Here is a 4,476-nt window from a genome sequence, read left to right as displayed (position 1 = left end):
AAAGTAATAGGGACACAAGTCTATGAGTTCCAGTGTTACTTTTCACATTCATTGACAATCTATAAGTCAGTGAATAAACTTTCTGTTTTAGTTTCCGTACTTGTAATTTTCTTAGATATAACTTAAGGAAAATCTCAAGCTGAGACTGACTGAACTGAAAAAGATCCCAAAATAGTAAAAAGGGACATGTACTTTATATGTAACTTTTCCTTACTATTATTTGATAAGATAACCTTCTTTATGTTGTCTTGTTATCATCAAATAGGGGGAGATTGTTGATCCTCTCTCTCAGTGATTTGATGATAATCCCTTTTCACTTATACGTTGTATTTATGTTTCTGTCTTTTCAGTTCCAGCGATCTTCACTGAGCATGTTCAGTGATCGCTGAAGAACTTGTATTGTAAATCTATCAGAAACAGAGATACTTCAAGAAGACAACACTCACACCAAAGAACCTTCAGCAAACGTCGAAGACTGAAACTAAAGATTAGAGACTGGCGAGTACGTGATCTGAAGCGGTACTCAGTGAATACAAGTCTGTCTATATATGTGTGAAGACTGCTCAAGCTTCATCGAATGATAAAGAGACCTTCAGGTCATTCCAGCATTCAGCGATCAAAGGAAGTTTTCTTGTCATGATTGTTGTTGTCTTGTCCTTATGCACACAAAGGACAAACCCATACCCTTATGAAAGTTTGTACGGTATGGAGCCGACTAGTCGACTTTATTGTCCACCAACTTTAGGTAAGGATGTCTGCTCATGAATAGTGCTTTTTGTATTATTCAATGTAGCAAAGGACAAGCCTTCCTCTTAAGGCTTGACACACACTCTAACCCTACCATATTGCATTAAATGAACATTTAATGCATTGGGTATAAATATAAGTGTTTCGTCTCCATGCAGAGTGCGCGCAACTCACTCTCTAACCCTAATTCTTACTTCAAGCATTTTCTAGCTTAAGTAAAGGATCTTCTTTACAGCATTTCTTTTCTTGTATTGCTAAGATTTAGTGTGTAACTAAAGATTGTTTAGATATGTTTTTATCACCTTATCTTTCCGCAAATAATCTTGTAAAATCTGTATTGATCTTCCTTATCAATATATATATATTTTAAATTTGAAAATATTGTGTTTGTATTCATCTCCCCCCTCCCTTCTAAAAACTGATTTACTAATCTTGTAGACCCTCAAGAGACCAACAGATAGCCTTCAATATCTTCAAGCTCTTGATCAGGACTTTTCAAATTAATGATTCTCTAGTTGTCTATAAGACCCATATGGATATCAAGAACCATTGATACTTTGACATGACTCCGCATAAATCTCTTGATAGCATTAAGACCAACAAGTGCTCCTTCTCTTCTGTCTATCATAAGTTCGTGGTACATGTGCTCCAAGTCTTCTAAATACAGATTAGAGAAATCAGCTTCACTGAATATCCAGACCTTTCCATCTTGTCTTATAACGATGAACACAGGATACCAAACTCTAAGGAGTCTTTGGGCATCAATTTGTTTGATGGAGACAACGCGATGTTTAGTCCGTACTTAGCTGATTGGGAGATGCTTCGCTTTAAGAAAATGCTTGTACTCTAGACGATAATCTCGGGTTTCTCTGTGAATCCTAAGAATTTTTTCAGCACTAAGAGCTTTGCGGTGTCGAAGAAAAATACCGAAGTAAATGTCTTCCAGATAGGGTTCTCTGATCCTTGCTCTATCACAACCTGGAACGTTAGCACGAATTGCAAACGACACATAGTTTTTTGAAAATATCTCAGTAGGATCATACGCCACTCTCAGAGTTTCAGATGCACCAAGATCAATTGCAGTGGAAGGTTCAGATAGAGTCTAATGATCACCTTGGAATGGGAAGATAGGATCATCTTCATTGATATCGGCTTCAAAGTCAAAATACATCCCGGATGATTCATCAATATTGTCGATGTCTTCACCAAAATCCTGATCTCCACCCAGTTCTTTCGAAAACGTTTCATTAAATCCCACGTTGGCAGACAAATCCAGAAGCAACCTTGTTCCTACAGTGGAGTCCGCCAGCTTTCCAACCATTGGCTTGATCACTGGATTTGTCTCCAAGACCATCTCATCTTCAACAATTATTGAGCATGTAGTCCTTTCCCCTGTTGTTTCTGGATCAGGACTTTCAACATTAACCGCTTGAGAAATTGGATCCCTTTCAACGCTTTGAACACGTACAGACGACTCAGCCAGCCTATGTCTCTTTCTCTCCCCCTCATGATGATCAGGATCGTCCGGTACGTATCTTCTAAGATAGACACCCTTTTGGATAGGGCATCAATGGAACTTTTCAAGGCTTGAGTGTTTGATGTAATTAACTTACTAACTTTTGAGAAGTTAGAAGCAACTACATCTTAAAAGGCCAAAAACTCTGAGGCTCTAACAGTGGGGTTGTCATCAACAAGTTGTCGGAGGAGCCCAACTAGGTCTGCATCAGCCGCATCTGGATTTTGAGTTGACATTAGCTTTGTGTACAACAAAGATTTAAGCTCATCCACCGATTGATCTTGTACCCTTGGAGGCTCGGGCACAGGAGGTGGTGACGGCACAGATGGTTGATCATCGACTACTGGCTCCTTCCCCTTTATCATCCTTTTGAGACTTAGGATTTGCGCTTCCATATGATCTTGAACAGCCTTTAGGGCGTTGTCTAGATATTCCCTTGACCTAGAGTCTGGTAAAATCACACCTGGATCACATAGATTGCCAGTTGAAACAACAGTTGAATAAACTGTTGTGCCTACGTTCAGTGTTGGCATGATGTTAGCACTGGTAGGACTTCTAACCTGTCCTCATGGTAGGTCAATAGACACCACTCTGGTTGTTCCGGTAGGTTCACTAAGAACCGCAATTGGAGCAATAGATGCTCTTGACTCTTGTGTACCTATGTGTATGGGCTCCATACTCGAGGTGCACAGAATCGAAGTCGTAGGCTGGGGCAGAGGCCTACTATTTTCAATATCTACATTCTTCGAATGAGAAGTAGATAGGTTATGTGCTAAGTCCCCGTGAAGAATTGAAATAGCTGGTTGTTGAGAATCAGTTGAGTGGCCGGGATGGGTGTGCAAGTGCATAGCTAGGCTAGCTTTGTCTGCTTCAATACCAACATTCAATGAATGAATGTCGATAGTAGATGTGGGTGCCCGGCTAACTGTTTTAGCTGGGATAGGAGCTTGTTCATCATTTTGTGCTCCACTCTCACTCTCACTCTCACCATCACCATCTTTTTCTCCGTCCCGTTCACTCATCCTCTCTACATTTTTGACTTCAACGTCCTCATCTTCTACTACTGGAATATCGTCAATTAAACGATCAAATTCATCATATGTACCACCAAATTCATCAACATTGAAGGATAACGACTGTAGACTTGGGCAAGTCTGTGTAGCTTCTATTTCAGGAAAGATATCTTCAATGTTATCAATCACTGCTCCGACTTGAATATTATGAGAAAGCACAGGTTGAGCAGGATTGTCAGCATCATCATTTTGATCATCATTATCATCATCATCATGATCATCACCTTGATTTGCCTAATTATCATATATAGTATCCGAACATGAAGAAGTTGTGAAAGTACTTTCAGTTGAAGTATTGTGCTGATCAGAGGCTCCCCGCTCCACATTACCCTTCTCTTTTCATTTTCCAACTACTCACAACCCTGTTCAGGTAGCCCGTGTTTCTGAACGCTCTCAGCTATAGCTAGACCCTCTCCCTCGGCTAAGGCATGGGTTGGTCCTGGGGTAAGTTCAACCGGTTCTGGTTGAGCTATAAGATCTATAACTCTCCTGTAATCTATAACATAGGCAAAAAAACTCTAGTGGAATTTCCATAATAGAATCCAGATCTTCAACTTCTGTGTGTTGACGAATACGCCTCATGGTGAACGAAGGCCCAACTTCACTGCCTGCCTAGGTCGGGATGTCATCGTTGGAGTTCATCATGGCTTTAATGATTAATTGCAAAAACCTTTGAAACGGCACAAACTTCCTTACTTTGGACGGAAACGTTTGGCATTGACCAGCTCGACTAGTTCATTCCAAAATATTAGCGTGTAATCGTACTTACGCGTGTATACAATTTCGTGGAAGAACTTGAGAAAAAAACTGTTGCAGGTATCGATTTCGGCAGTCTTTGATATCAGGCATCGGTTGAGGATTGAAAATAGAAGATGCCATATCAACGAAAGAAATCATCGTTTGAACTGTGATGGATTAGTTGTGATAACCAGGCTTTTAGACATATTGGGTTAAGGTACATTATGTGTTTATGTGTTAATAAGCATGAATTAATTGGAAGTATGTGATTATGCATGCTAAATAAAATGGATTATATGTGTATGTGGTGTGAATGATTTCTGTCCACGTAATTGGAAGCAACATACAAGCACCTTGGTAAGCAGCTTGTATGATGCTGCTGAATGATTTATGTCCACATAA

The sequence above is a fragment of the Cynara cardunculus genome (assembly GCF_001531365.2).
Source record: "Cynara cardunculus var. scolymus isolate 2C chromosome LG 10, CcrdV1, whole genome shotgun sequence".
Lineage (NCBI taxonomy): Eukaryota > Viridiplantae > Streptophyta > Magnoliopsida > Asterales > Asteraceae > Cynara > Cynara cardunculus.
This window is presented reverse-complemented; position numbering follows the sequence as displayed.